Source organism: Sceloporus occidentalis, unplaced genomic scaffold, assembly GCF_023333645.1.
Source record: "Sceloporus occidentalis isolate IW3139 unplaced genomic scaffold, rSceOcc1.0.p SCAF_63, whole genome shotgun sequence".
Lineage (NCBI taxonomy): Eukaryota > Metazoa > Chordata > Lepidosauria > Squamata > Phrynosomatidae > Sceloporus > Sceloporus occidentalis.
Genome location: NW_028317043.1, coordinates 3,758,227 through 3,774,314, shown reverse-complemented (window position 1 = coordinate 3,774,314; position 16,088 = coordinate 3,758,227).

Here is a 16,088-nt window from a genome sequence, read left to right as displayed (position 1 = left end):
CGCAATATTCGGTCTACAGTAAGAGGTTTTTTTACCTTTTTAATCTCTGAAGGTATGTATTAACCCATTCTGGGAAGTCCCTGTGATGGCTAATTGCATGAAGGGCCCAGTATTCCTAAAAAAAAAAATAAAAAAAAAAATGCCGGATAAAATGGATGTAATTTGAAAAAAGAAAGTTAACGGTCACTGCTGCCCAGTTGGATGTCAACTAGTCCTATAGGTAGTGATGGGTTTTCTAAATAAATATATATAACTGAGTGGGATACCTGCGTCAGCTCCCACAGTGTGCTGGCTATAGGTGCTGTGTTTGTGGCTGAGTCCGTACCGAGCAACAAGAGGCAACCGTGTGTTACTGTAGCGTGATGTGCATTTGTTAACTATAGAAGGGGAAATTCGCAGGTGGCCGTGTGCTTCTAAGAGCCTCAACATTATAAAACAATATTATGTTGATTTGGTGTATGTACTGGGAAATACAGAAGAGAGAAGAAGAGGAGAAAGAGAGAGAGCGGGGAGGGAGAGAAGAGATAGAGCAGAGAGGGAGAGAAGAGATAGAGCGGAGAGTGAGAGAAGAGATAGAGGGGGGAGAGAGAGAAGAGAGGAGGGAGAATTACTGTAGTTTATTATACTGACGTTTGGGGCTTTCTTACAGATTAATCTTTAGGGGACAGACAAGGACTCGGACTTATATTTATACCGGCTGCAATACCACAAACCTTACCAGGTCGTTGGATAGCCTTATATTGATCCTATGCCTCTTTAGGTGCCTTTGCTGTATGACCCTCTATCACTTCATTCTGCTGGAATTTTCTCAAATTACATTTAACCCTCTGTTTTCAGATTGTGTCTTCCTGCTCTACCTATTGATTAATATATTGTTGTTGGCTTCTGGAAGGCGGTATAAATTCACTCGCAAGCAAATATTTGTGAACCTGAGGAACGCGTAAACTCTGTAGCTGTTCTTCCGTGATTTCGCCGAGCTGACGGAAGGCCATTGTAAAGTCAGTCTTGGAGTCTTCAAGCAGCTAGAATATGAAAACAAGCAGTCATGACTAGTTCCTGGTCCCAGGCATTCTATACGGTGTCCTGAAGGAGAATATAACATACACTGAGAAAGGACGCAATTATGATCAGGTCCTGTTCAGTTTCACCGAGAAACCCCAATTTGGCACTAAACAGCTCTTTAAACCTGCAAGGAACCACACAAGGGAGACAAAAACAAAATGTAATTATGTAAGGGGAGGAAAAAGTGCCCTTGCTTGTAGTTAACGTATGTAACATACCTTTGGTAATATAAATCAGGGAAGCTTTCAAGTACTTGTAACGCCCTAAAAGATATACACAAAGTACATATAAATATATTTTTTCATATCAATACATTTTTAAACATTTTACATATAAAACAAGCTATTTATTTGTGCATTTTAGCAGTCACTTGTAATAGTACCAACCAATTCAGTCTGCACTTGTGCTGAGGGGTAGGGCAGCATGATTTGTTTTAAAGAGTACATTAGTAATGTCAAAACATAAATAACTATTCAAATAAGGGCTACAAACGTATTACATAAAATGCCAGGAACCTTAAATATATGTACCCAAGAGGACAAGATGTAAATGGACTAAATAAAGTTCAGTAAAGAAGTTTTATATTATTATTATTATTATTGTTGAAAAGATGGCTGTTAAAACTAGGGGCCACAATCCCAAATTGGAAGGCAGAGAGGTAAGTTGGGAAAATTGTATTAAACAGAGAGGCTAGTAGATACATGAAATAGACTTCCAGTGGAAGTAGTACGGCAAACACAGTAGAATTCTCAAACGACTCAAGAAAAATTTGACTAATCTTAGGATAAAATACAAGACTAGAATATATAACCACTGGCTACGCTGTATATTGGAAGTACAGGACAGGAGAAATGCGGACTGACCTGGACAAATATGCTTAACAAGTAAAAGGCAGACAGAAAAGAGTCTGTCATTAAAGGGACAGAGGGTGTATCCACAGGGGTGAGAGAGAACAAAAATGGAGCTTCTGGCTGTAAAATTTTAAGACCCAAATATATACTGTATTTATATATATATATATATATATGTGTGTGTGTGTGTATACTGTATGTATGCAGTTTATATACTATCTATAAACACATCCTTAGGCAACTGTGTATCATGAAAGCTGCAAACCATCAGCTGTATTATCTCCTTATCATCTTCTTTTCTCTGCCTACATATATATATATACATAAGTCACATACTAGTGTCTTGGACTGTGCAGACTGTCCCCAGAATAAGCCCGTACTTTGCATTGTATAGTCTAATCCGTCCTGACAATGACCCTTTGGCTGTCCGACTGCTCTGATTCCCCTGCGCTCTTTAATATATCTTGTGTTCTTAACCTCTGCCAAATCTCAGCAAAACATGAGCTCCATACCTTAAATATTTTATTATTACATTAAAGTATTTAAGAGCCACAATCATTACATAGACGTTTCAGAATCTCCCCTGTCAATTTGCCATCTTCCTCCACTTCATTGGCGTCCATCCATTACATTGGCCTTAGATGTAAGCTCTTCGCCCCAGACAGGTGCCTGACTTACTGTTCCAACCTCGGCTTCACTGATACATTCTTGGCATTTTATCACAAAAGGAGCGTCTTAAAAAAGTGTTCTAAGAAGAAACCAACGACTGATTAAGATCTGTCTTACATCATGAAAAACCCAAATTCTGTTTCTATGTTCAGGCTAGACGTGAGAATCTCTCAGTGAAAAACAAATTCTTTGTCTACGACTGTACATTTCAACTTTTCATCTTTCCCCGACTGTATTAACAAAACCAAATCAGGTTACTTACTAAATCGTGAATGGCAGAGGAAAGCTTTTGACTCACCGATTTAACTAAGCACTAGAAGAGCTGTCAGCCCGACATAAGTTCAAAGAAATTCCACTGTTTTATATGAAATTCCACATTTTGCAGGGCCAAGTCTGTTCTTCACATGTTGGAACTCACCAGCTTTATCTCTTTATGAAATAGGTGAGTTGAAATATTTAAAAGTATTCTAGTTTTGAAACACAGCATTCTAAATGAGCAATCAGTCTTGTGGCGAAAACAATTGCTAAGCAGCAGGTAATCCCCCTGCCATCTAATAATATGACCACGGAGCGGGAAAAGTGAACCTACAAGGGGTTTAGTAATAGAGTTCCCAGGCACAGGTTCCCAGGTTTGCTTTGACTGCTTATCCCTGATAAAACATTATTAATCGTTGTAAATATAAAGTATTTGTTGTATAGATATATATATATAGATATATATATATATAGATATATATATACATGTACACACAACAAAGCAAGAAATCAGCACACATCCAGTAAATACTATTTAAAAGCATCTATTTGAGACATTGTTATTGGGGATTACGTTACATTATACGGCCATATATTGCTTAGCCCACCACTACGTCAAAGTACCCCAAGGTCGGTGAGTCCGATCTAATTTTACATGACTATATTGCTTACCAAGGAGCTGAACCATTGGGACTGCGCTGCATTTAACCTACTGAGACCCTTAATCAGTGTAAAGCCTTCTCTGGACACCATCATCGAAGCATCTGTGTGCTCAACCCAAAGCTGCAAATATGCAGAAAAAATATACAGAAGGGGGGAGCACAACCTAAAAGGCATTCACTTTCAGATTTCGTAATGTATTGGAGTAAATCCCTTGGTGTTATCACCTCTTTAGCATGAGTTATGCCACATTCAGGTGTCTCGGTAAGCCAACACTGATCCGGAACTATATGTTGTTTTGAAATTTCAACCGGACCATAATTCCTGGCTTTGTTATATGTGTTCTATTATCACGTAGCTCATTCCTATAATCTTTAGAGTGTCTGCTTTCAGGAAATATGTATTTTCTGGGATTATGTTAAATACACGTAATTATATGGCTCTTGCATGCCAGCTTTTTCTAACTTTGAAATTGGGATCCGGTTAATAGCTGCCAGCAATTTGGGGCCTCTGTGAAGCCACGTGCTTTTGTGAGCCTGTACATAATTATCATTAATCTAGTTAAAGCTTACGAGGCATGCATAATTGGACAGATCTGTTGGGGTGAGTCTAGAAGAATATTCGTCTACAGCCGAGACGATGTTCTGATGTTGTTCAAATGTGCGTAAGCCACCAGCTAGCTGACCAGCATGGGAGATGTATGTTCAAAGCTTATGGAAAGCTTCATGTTGACTATTCCTGGACACGCACATTGCTTCCTTGGGCCCATATCCTACCAGGTTCACATGCATTTGAACCGTTTCCTTCCCCCTCAATGAGAGTTGCATTCACTGTTATAATCGCTCCAGAGCTCACTCAAGTGAGATTCCAAGGGGGGTCTAATGAGACCCCTCCGTGTGCAGACAGAAAACGTTCCCACTGATTTCATTTGGAGCAGTTTCCTGACGGTGATTGGCAGCTTCAAGCATTCTTTGTTGTATGTTTGGGACTGTATGGACTTTTTTGGGGACTGTATGGGGCATTGGAGGAAGTACTTGAACAAAACCAAACTTTACAACTTTACAGACAATTACATCATCGATGGGATAGAATTACTGTTTATGAAGGGATGATCACTGTCTCTTTTTATGTATATGGACTGGATACTCACATCCTGCATCACAAGAGCTGCCTAAATTGTTGGCGCTATAAAAATAAAAGATAATAATAATCACAATATCACTGGGGCTATGGGGCATTGATGAGTCCGTTGTAAATCTTGGCCAAGTACATTGTTGCACAGTCAATGACATTAAGTACTTTGCAACCCCAAGTAATCTTGAATTTGGGTTTTAATAATATGAACTCTAGAGTGTAAGATTCCGGGCAAGGCCCTCTTTAACTCTTGCCTCTTGTATTTTACCTTTGCAACACCCTTTGAATATATGATTTGTAAAAAGTGCTGCGCACATTTTTGGCACTATATAAATAAAAGATACTAGTAACATATTACTATGTAATAAGTGAATATTATATAATGGATCTATTTATTTCCTATTGTATTCATGTTACCTGACTCAGAGCTCCCTCTGCTGGAATGCATTAAATAAGTCATCTATAATGAAGGACAACATTTTCTACCAGGTGATCACCCAAATAAATGGCTGTGAGACGCAAAAAGAGGGTACTGGTTGAAGATTTTGTTGTCCTTGAAAAACAAAAGAAAGCTTACATTTTTTATGTAAGCTAACATTTGAAGGAAAAAATAAAACAACAGATCTGCCTTATTTTCTTTGCCAAGATTGTAAGCTTGCGAGCCGGGCTCTCTCCAACTAATGTATCGGTTTGTCTTAGTCTGTCAATTCTTGTCTTGTCAAACCCCTTGAATATATGTATTGTATTAAGCGCTGCATAGATTTTTGGCAGTATATAAATTAAATATAATAATAATAATAATAATAATAATAAGTACTGCCCTGGTAAGGGTACTGTTACCTTTAGTGGTCAGCTGACTGGTTATGGAGGTAGTTTTAATCCAAATGCTGCTGAAAAGCAGAAAAGTTGGCCAACTTTTCCTTATAAAATATATACGTCATAAAAAAAAAATTTGTCTTAATTAGCCGCTGCTGAGCCAGCAATTGTAATGCAATTGGTTTTGATTTCACAGTTTAATAGGCGTCAGCCTTTGTGTGTAGAAAATAAACACCTCATTCCATCTGTCATGTAGTCTTTTAAACCAATACATTTTTCTACTATAATCCCCCCCATGGGATTTTCATAGCAAAATGTTCAAAGATAGCCTATAGTAGAGCCTAAGAAAACATATTTAGGAGCCCCCCTCGCCAAAATGCCCCCTTTCGCCAAGGTCCAAGGGTATTTGGGTGGGCTTACTTACAGCTGTTTCTGTCTGCCGTCCATAAGCGGGTTCAAAGCCAGACGTAGCTTGTTCAGATTAAACATTCCAACGTTGGCTTGGTTTCCAATTTTATACCTTCCTTCATCATCAGATGTGTTTGGAACATAATCTTTGAAAGCAAACACGCCGTATATCATTGGCATACAAAAAAAAGGCAATTCAAATAAATATAATATGTGACAATTTGAACAATACACGTTATTTTTACACTCGCTGACGTGGAAATTAAATCAAACCCCTACTAAGATTGAAACCTTCTATCCACATGGTCTACGGGTAAGAAATCTATTTATTTGCTTAAGATTATCCTCGGCTTTAATGTTTGCTGTAGAGGAGACGGACATTCCTGGGTACGGATTTCCAGATGCTTTCCACCACCACGTTCATGAAGGTCCTTAATTGTTAGGCAGCTAAATTCTGGCAGAATGTAAACTTTTTAACGTTGTTTTAACCTGTGTAATCTGTACCCAAATTGCGAGGGACGCAAAGCCCTCATCTATCATCTTAAAACATTTATTTTCTTTTTCAAATAGTTCTAATCCTTCCGCACCAGGGGCAAGTATGTTGTCCTTCTACCTTTGAAAGAACATTAAATGGAAATAAAGGATTATTAATGTACATTCTGCTTTTCAGTTTGTCCAACAATCTGGTTTTTTATTAGTTCAACCTTTGTCTGCTCCGTAAAATCAGCCCTGCTGCACTTAGAATAACATTTTACTAACACAACGCTTTTTGACACTTGTTATATGACAACTTCTATGACACGAAGCTATTATTAATTTACATTTCCCAAAATAATACCTTTGAAAAAGAGGGTAAAAATAATCACACACCAATTCTATCTCCCCCCCCCCCCCCAGTTTTTCAACAAATGTAATAAGATAAAATTGCTCATTTCCATGTCAAGGAAAATATTATCTTTATAGTTTATAGTTCTGGTATTTGCCAAAATAATTTGATGCACCTAGGAGTAGACCATTCTGCTCAAATTTTAAAACAACAAAATATTTTAAACCCATCCAAAAATGTAATGGGAACATCACTTACCAATATCATAGTTTTCCATGAAGCCAAATGGGCCATAATCTATTGTGATGGACAACAAACTGAAATTGTCAGTGTTGCACACACCTGAATGGAAACACAAAACTCAATTGAAATGCTGTGGCGGACCTTAAGAGAGCTGTGCATAAACAAATGCCCCCAAACCTCAACGAACTGAAGCAACGTTGTAAAGAAGAGTGGGCAAAAATCCCTCCACAACGATGTGAGAGACTGATAAAGTCATGCAGAAAACGATTACTTCAAGTTAATGCGGATAAAGGAGGTTCTATGAGCTTTTAAATAATAAGGCACACTTAGTTTTTCACACATGGCTTCTCCATGTTGGCTTTATTTTTGTCGAATAAATCTTGACACGGTTCATCTAAGGTTGTATTTGCCTGATTTTTACACCTGCTAAGGAACATATGATTGTTATTATGTCCTAGTAGAATTCAAAGAGCAAGATGCTTGAAACATTTTACATCTTTCTTAATGACAGAGAGCCCTGGCTCTCAAAACCTTAAGAACACAAACAAAACAAGTAAGCCTACTTTAACCCCTTCGTGACAAAGGCTGATTTTACTTTTTGTACCCTTCGTGACAATGGCCTTTTTAACATTTCTGCGCTGCTTGTGTTTAGCTGTAATTTTCTTCTTTCCCGTTTACTGAACCCACACACATTAGATATTGTTTTTTTCAGGACAAGAAGGGCTTTCTTTAGATGACATTGTTTTGATTGTATCATATTATTTACTACTAAAAAAAGTATAAAATATGGTGAAAAATTTAGAAAAAAATGACTGTTTCTAACTTTTAGTTGAAAAATCTTTTACTCATCTATAAAAGGTAATGAAAAAACCTGCTAAATAGATTCTACTATTTGTCCTGAGTTTAGAAATACCCAATGTTTTTATGTTTTTTTGCTTTTTTCTACCCATTATGGGGCAATAAGTACAGGTAGCGTTTTGCTATTTCAAAGCCATTTTTTCCAAATCTGGTAATTCTTCCCCCCATGTGCCATTTCGGGTATCTTTGAACCCGGCCAATGCAATTTACCCCATCAAATCATATATTTTTGAAAACTAGACAGCCCAGGGTATTCCAAATGCTAGTATTTTAACTCTTTCCATGCACCATATCTACCACCAGTTTTTGTCAAACTTTGTGGTAGTCATTTTTTTGCATTTGTTTTGTCACACACATTTTACTTCAGGTATGAATTAAAATGTTCTCGTATATGTCACTATCACAAAACACCCCAATATGTGTTCAGCAACATCTCCTGAGTACAGTGATACCTCACATGAATGATTTTGCCTGGCTGTTTGGGGGCAAAAGGGCCACATTTGGGGCATGCGCATTTTTCAATGTTGAACTTTGGCATTTGGGGATTCACTGCCCATGCCCTATTTGGTACATCTTTGAGCCGGGCCATTTCAGTGTGCCCAACAAAACCATATATTTTTCAAAACTAGACACCACAGGGTATTTTAAATGCTGGTATTTTAACTCTTTGCATGCACACATTTTACCACCAGCATGTTTTCAAAGTTTGCAGTAGTATTTTTGTGTGTGTATTTTTCCCACACACACCTACTTTATGTATGAATATACAGCTCCTGGTATATGCCGCTGTCACACGACACCCCATAATGTGTTCAGCAACATCTCCTGAGTGCAGTGATACCCCACATGCATGGGTTTGTCATTTTTGTGGGAACTAAAAGGCCACATTTGGTACGTGTGCATTTTTCTAATTGGAAATTAGGTGTGTGGCCATCCTTCCCCCGGTGTTAATTGGGACGTTGTTGAACCTGGCCAATTCAATTTACCCCATCAAATCATACCTTTTTTAAAAGTAGACACCCCACGGGCATTTAATATGCCAGTATTTTAACTCTTTCCATGCGAGAATTGTTTTAAGCTAATATGCTAATTTTAGGACTTGCTCACAAAAATATATTTTTTATATATATATATATTTTTTTGTCTTTTTAAAAAAAAAATTTTAACATTTTTTTTCAACTTGGAGGTTCCCCTGATAGTGACATCAGTGGGAAATGATTTTTACATTTTACTAGTTTTTTACTATTTTTTTTCTAATTATTATTAATTTTATTTTATTTTTTAATTTATTTTTACTAATCGCACTGTGATTAGAAAGCTGGGTTCCATTGACTTGCATGGTGAATGCAGTACCTGTATTCAACCTGCAAGTGGAGCCAAAGTTCTCTAGATGGTCTGGACCATCTAGCGAACTTTTAAAATTTGTTGGTTCCTGTTACAGGGCAGCGGCCATCTTGCTTGATGGCGAAGATCACTGGCAGCTGCGGCTGTGGCCGCTCTCCGGAGCGGTCACAGCCCATCGAAAGGTAAGTGTTTGGTGTCGCTGGATGCCTCCTGATCGAGGCATTCCAGCAACACCATTTAAGTTTAGGAGGCGATCGTCGATCGCCTCCTAAACGCTTTTAAAACGGGCGTCCGCCGCCATACAAAGTATGGCGGATGTTGACGCCCCGTGGAGGGGCCAGAGATGGCCCCTTCGTTCCGATCGCGGCGTTGCTGAATGCCTCGAGGTCGAGGCATTCAGCAACGTTTTTTGGGTGCAGAAAGCGAAAACAGATCGCTTTCTGCACCCGTTTAAAGACGTGCCGGTCCTGGCACGTCAATTGTCGTAAAGCACATGCTTTTCCGTGTCGTGCCAGGACCGGCAATTGTCGTTAAGGGGTTAAAAGAGAGCAGTTATTTAAAAAAATTATTTTCTGTTGTCTCTTGGATGTGACCGGCATACTCTGAGGATACTCTGAGGATACTCTGAGGATAAGCTCTCTGATATACAGCTTATTTTATTTTTTCTTTCAAGAATGTTTCATTTTTCAGCTGGAGGGTGTTTGTTTTGTATTTTGAGCTGTTTGTCACAAGCGAACCTGCAGTTTATTGCTCTGTGATACATGGCAGGGTTTCCAGCCCACTTCTTCAGTAGAACATTAGCATTTCTGTCTCCGCAGGGAACTCTCTGCGTTAATCTACTGCTTTAATACGTGAGGGGCTTGCTTGATTCAGGTGCACAGATCATGTGTCTGGGGCAGAAACAAGGCAGTTTAAGAACGTGATACGCACACAGAAAAACACGTGTGTGATTGCTATGTTGTATGTTAAGGGTTGATCTCATTTTTTTTGTGACATGGCATTTTTATGATTAAGCATAATGTTTTTAACCAAGTTTACTAGCTTTTCCATGAGAGGCTTTTTTCCATGAGGTATACAATGCCCACTACATACATCGAACACAGAAAGACATCGGTTCCAGATGCGGCTTTCCATTTATTCACACAAGTATGAATTTACAGGAGATTTGCCGTTTCAAAACACCAACTTGACTACACATTAAGACAATCCAACCCCTTTGAGCTTCTCCTGTAGGAAGAGCTCAGATGGCCCTGTCTACTGCATAAACAGCAAGATTTGTCAATCTACCACTTGAACTATGAACTATGCAGGGCCAGCTCATCCCTTCCTGTATGTAGAAGTTGGTGACTTGAAACTGCAGCTCTCCTGCAGTCGAATACTTTAATGAATAAATGCCATAAACAGCAGACTTATCCATGTTTTCAGATTTGTCCGTAACTAGGAAATGTTCTTTGGATGTCTGTGCACGCGATCCATCTTTTTTCTGGACAGTTCACGGACATAGGTGTAAAAGGTAAAAGGCAGCAGTGCTGCTTTGGTTCAGAAGCATTTCATAGGTTGTCCTTCTACTCTTCAACAAAGAGTTAAGGCGCAAATGCATGTTTCCATAGACAAAAAATGATCCTGTCATTTTCCTCCAACTCTCTGTCAGTGGCAGCCCAGAGGTGATTTCACGCCCTGCTTCTCCTTCTCTAATTTAACTAAACAATTATATGTTTACTGTAAGACACATAGGAATCCTATCAGCCTCTACACCGAACGGCAGTTAAATACACAAGTGGGAGAATACATTGCATATGCAGCCATGTACTGTAGGTATTTGTACAATTAAAAGTAATTTCAAAAATGAAACAAGGGTGTAGGTTAAAACAAATTAATCTAAAAAGCTCTTGTTTTGTAAATGTTTGTGTAGGAGATAACAAGGCAGGTGTTCCTGCGGAAATATGAGATTGTTTCTAACTGTATACATGTTACCCAGAAGTCTGTGGGTATCAGCTAAGGACATCTCCTAGGCTGTCCAATGTTAAAATGGAAATGCAGAATACCTTCAATCTCAAAAGGATAAGTATAATCACTCTTCTTCAAATGCCCTTATTAAATGGTCCCTATCAATCTGCCCCCCTTTCTACTTTTTTTTAAACTAAGGAGATTAAGGGATACATATAAAGGAGTTCCTGGGATGTCTCATTCAGTAAGAGAGGTGTTAAAAGCAATGAACAGTGCTTATCCTACAGCCATTACAGAGAAAAGATAGCACTGCCATATAAATCAAGTTAAAAAGGTGAAAATAGGATGTTATATCAGTTGCTAAATAATCAATTATATGTTATTAACATATAGGTCACACAATAAACTTACCATGTGCAAAGCCTACTGACATCCATAAGGCAATTAAATTTGCAGTTTGGAATACCACTTGGGAGAAAAATTCCTGAAAATAATATATTAATATAATAATTGTGTTAGAATGGATCAAATAACTTTAACTTAAGACAAAGGTAGATAGATAGATAGATAGATAGATAATAGATCTATCCATAGTCTATCCATCATCTATTGTATAATGCCCTTTACTAGTGCTTATCGACTGCCTTTTTTGTTTGTAAGCTGTAAATGAAACTAGAAACGTCATAACTTATTTAACCCTGTAAGGACACAGCTGTTGTTTTATATTTATTTAGTGTACCCACACCAATGATATATTGTTGTTTTTTTTAAGAGAAGAAGGGCTTTCTTTATATACCATATCATTTTATTTACTATAAAAATAAATATAGTGAACATTTTCTGACTTTAATTTGAAAAAAATCTACAAAAGCTAATGAAAACACTGCTTAATATATTCTATTTATCCTAGAAATACCCAATGGTTTTTTTATAGGCCAAAAAAAACAAGTAGCATATTGCTATTTCAAACCCATTTTTCCAAATCTGGTCAACATGCCCCCATGTCCTATTTGGGACATCTTTGAAGTTGGCTAATTCAATTTACCTCCATCAAACCATATATTTTTGAAAACTAGACAACCCATGGTATTTCAAATGGCGTTATTTTAATTATCAATCAATTATTAATGAGTGCAATTTGCAGAATTGTATCTTACCAGGACTCTATTGGGGTCTGTTGTATTGATTGTTGGAAAATGTTCCCTGATGATAAAGTCTACAAGCCTCCTGTAAACCAGAACCACCATGTTAAAGAAAAATATCCCCAAGTATGACATTAAAAATGAGTTTTCATAAATATTGTGCTGTTTTTGTTTTAAAAAAACAGTTCTAGTTTTTGCATAGTGCAACGTTTTCACGCAGCTGCATATTAGCCATTTGTATGTGTACAATAATGTCTTCTGTTTCATAATGATATCTAATTGAGTTATAGCTAAAAGACTTAGGGAAAGAGCACATTTTTTTCACTTGCAACTTAACAAACTGCAGAGTAAACACATAAAATGTGTAATGATTTGGAAACAAGGCACATTTGCAAAAAAGTCAGGCTCCACTGAAATCAATAGCAGTTACTGTACAAAAATAAAGTCAGTTTGTAACCTGTTTACTGAAATAAACCCTGTCTGACTTTACTCCAGCTAAATTCAAGGGCTTGATACTGCAATCCTTCCATTTTAACCGCTATTTTAAAGGGTTAAATAGGGATATTTGGTTCAATTAGTTAAATATTAACAAAGACATTTTAGGGAAGTAGACTGAAAATAAAATAAATTATTATTTTTAGGCCCCATTTGTGGTTGCTGCACAATATGCCCCCCCCCCCAATGTGCTGAAAATATTGAGGTTCTTTGTCATATACTTGGCTGGGAAAAGCTTATACTTTGCTCTCAAGTCTCAAAGCGCTAATTCTTTTATTTGTAGCTTTGTTTTGCTTTAATAAGCGAACAAACAGATGGTCGACTGGGAATGTGCTAATAGCAGCAAGCACAGCCTTTGCACAACAGATGATGGCAGGCACTCATTCACATCCATTTTGTTACAAGTGCCTTCAATAAAAATACTAGTATGCCTCTCTGGCTATTCGGGGGTGGCAGCAGGGCAGGCCTTTGGGGTGTGCGACCTGTGCGACCGCACAGGGCGCCACACTCCAGGGGGCGGCCCGCCACCGTAGCGTACCTAGCGGGGGGGGGGGGCGAGCGGCACCCGGTGCCGCTCATCAGGGGGGCACCCGGCACCCCTCCAGAGACGGACAGTAATGTCCGCCGCTGGAGGAGCAGGCTCGCAAAGGGAGCGGTATCGGACGTCTTTAACAGACCTCCGGCTCCCTTGAGTGATTTTAAGCCGGTTCAAGGATCTCCCTTGAACCCGGCTTAACATCACTCAAGGGAGCCGGAGGTCTGTTAAAGACCTCCGATACCGCTCCCTTGTGATCCGCACGGCAACAGCTGCTGTGCGCCGGGGTTTGTTGTCAGATCCCGGCGCACAACACTGAAGCCGCGCCCACCGCTGTCCGTGACCTCTGACCCGGAAGAAGACAGAAGAACTGAAGAAGAGGAGCGAAGAGGAGGAAAAGGAGCTGTAAGGAGAAAAAAGGAAAGGTAGGAAAGCATTCAGTGAGAGTGGATTGGTATATGTGTGGATTGGTATGTGTGTGGATTGGTATATATGTGTGGATTAGTGTATATGTGTGGATTGGTATATATGTGTGGATTGGTATATATGTGTGGATTGGTATATGTGTGGATTGGTATACGTGTGGATTGGTGTACGTGTGGATTGGTATACGTCTGGATTGGTATGTGTGTGGATTGGTATATATGTGTGGATTGGTATGTGTGTGGATTGGTATATATGTGTGGATTAGTGTATACGTGTGGATTGGTATATATGTGTGGATTGGTATATATGTGTGGATTGGTATATACGTGTGGATTGGTATACGTGTGGATTGGTATACGTGTGGATTGGTATGCGTGTGGATTGGTATGCGTGTGGATTGGTATGCGTGTGGATTGGTATGCGTGTGGATTAGTATATGTGTGGATTGGTAACTGTGTGAGAGTGATGGGTGTTATGCTGTACCATTTCCAATGTCTTTTTCATGATCTAATTATGCTCTAAAAGTACATCATAACTCCCATCATTCTATACTGTTCCATACAGTGGCAGAGCTGGGAGGCAGAGGCCTTGCACCCCCACCGCAGGACTCCTGAAAGGTAAGTGAACTTCAAAGAGGGAAAGGGTAGATAGTTAGGAGGGCGTATATAGGGACAAGGGAGTGAGACAGGGGAAAGGGGGTAGATAGGGAGAAGGGAGTGAGAAGGGGTAGATAGGGCAATCATACTCCTATCATGCCAAGTCTGCGAGTAAATCCTGGAATCTGGGTATGCCTGGGCATGATAGGAATGTGATTGCTGTTAATCATATATATATATAATATACAGACTTGAAAACCGAAGTTGTTTGTGTGGTTATTTGGAAAGTCCCTGGAGTGCCGGTAACTATTTTTGGACTTTATATATATATATATATATATATATATATATAATATTATTTAATTGTTTTCTCCTATTTTGGTGTGTTACTTACTTTAAATAAAAGTGTTAGATTTTTTTATGGTGTTGGGGGGGTCATATTCGGTTTTGGCCAGGTAAATGCTGCACTTTCGGTTTCAGTCCAGAATTTGTTTCCGTGCATCCCTACTACTAAGCCAGACAATTAAGTGGTAGGCCTAGACCACATCAATGTTTGGCGTAGTATATAGTGATTGGGGTTTTGTTACAAGTTTTGTTACAAGTTTTTATTCCTTTCTTTTTTTGGGATTGGGGGGGGCGCCAGAGGAGTAGTCCGCACAGGGCGCCAGAACACCTAAGGCCGGCTCTGGGTGGCAGTATTGCTCCAATCAGAAGCCTGAGCCATGCCACCCTTAGTTTCTCCTTTCCTGTGGCCCTAAATGCAACACCACACACACAGGGGCACCTTAGGTACCATTCATCTGGCCCCATGCGTTCCTCTAGGGACCCAAGTGTGTCCAACAGCCACTGCATTTTGATTTACTCTCCAAGGAGGACCCTACCTCTTAGAAAAGACAGGCTAAGATGTTGGGACAGGCATTTATAAAGCCGGGGGGGGGGGGGGGGTCAGGGTTTGCTCAGTCTCCAATTAATAATACAGATAGCCCGGATCGTGCATGAATGTTTCAATCAAACATGTGCACGGGGGACATGCGAAGCTGGTTGTCAAGCTGCGTGTCAGAGCTGGGACACACAGATAAATTGTAATAGCTGGTACGGCGGAGGTGAATCCAGTTCATCACAATTTTAAATAAGACAATGGGTAAAAAAAATATTTTAACCACAACTTTCTTACCGAAGCAACTCAAACTCTCCAGAGTGAGTCAAAATTTCAAGCGAGCCAATGCGAAACCATGACTTAGCAACACGTAACACAACTGCTCCTGAATATAAAAGAAATGCCCATTAATGGATGAAGACACAGACTAAGCCTGTGAGCCTTGCGAGTCGAGACCCCTGTAACACTTTGTCTTAGTATGTCAGTTCTAGTTTTGTCATCCGCTTTTAATTTATGTTCTGTATGAGTCTGTGTACGTTTTTGTGTGTAAATCTAAAAGATTATAAATAGTAATGGCTGTTGCTTAAAGGAATTGTCTAAATAATAAAGCCAAAATCCAGCTTGATCTTGAGTGTTGGCATTAGTGTTTATACCCTTTGCTCTCGTAACAAATAATTAATGTCAGCAAGAAATAATTCACACTTACCCTTTTCTTTTCTAAGACTTCCATTGTAGAACTGATCCCTCCAGACAGGGTCATCACTTGCAACAAGGCTAATTTGCAAAAAGAAAAATATGATTTCAAAAACTTGATACGTATGGCTTGGTTGAAAGCTGGAGTATATGTATTGTTGGTATATAAAGCTTTCCAAAAACAAGAACTGGAAGTTTCAGTACCTGGCAGCCCTTGATGTGGGAATTCTAAGGTAATGCATAGCCTCACT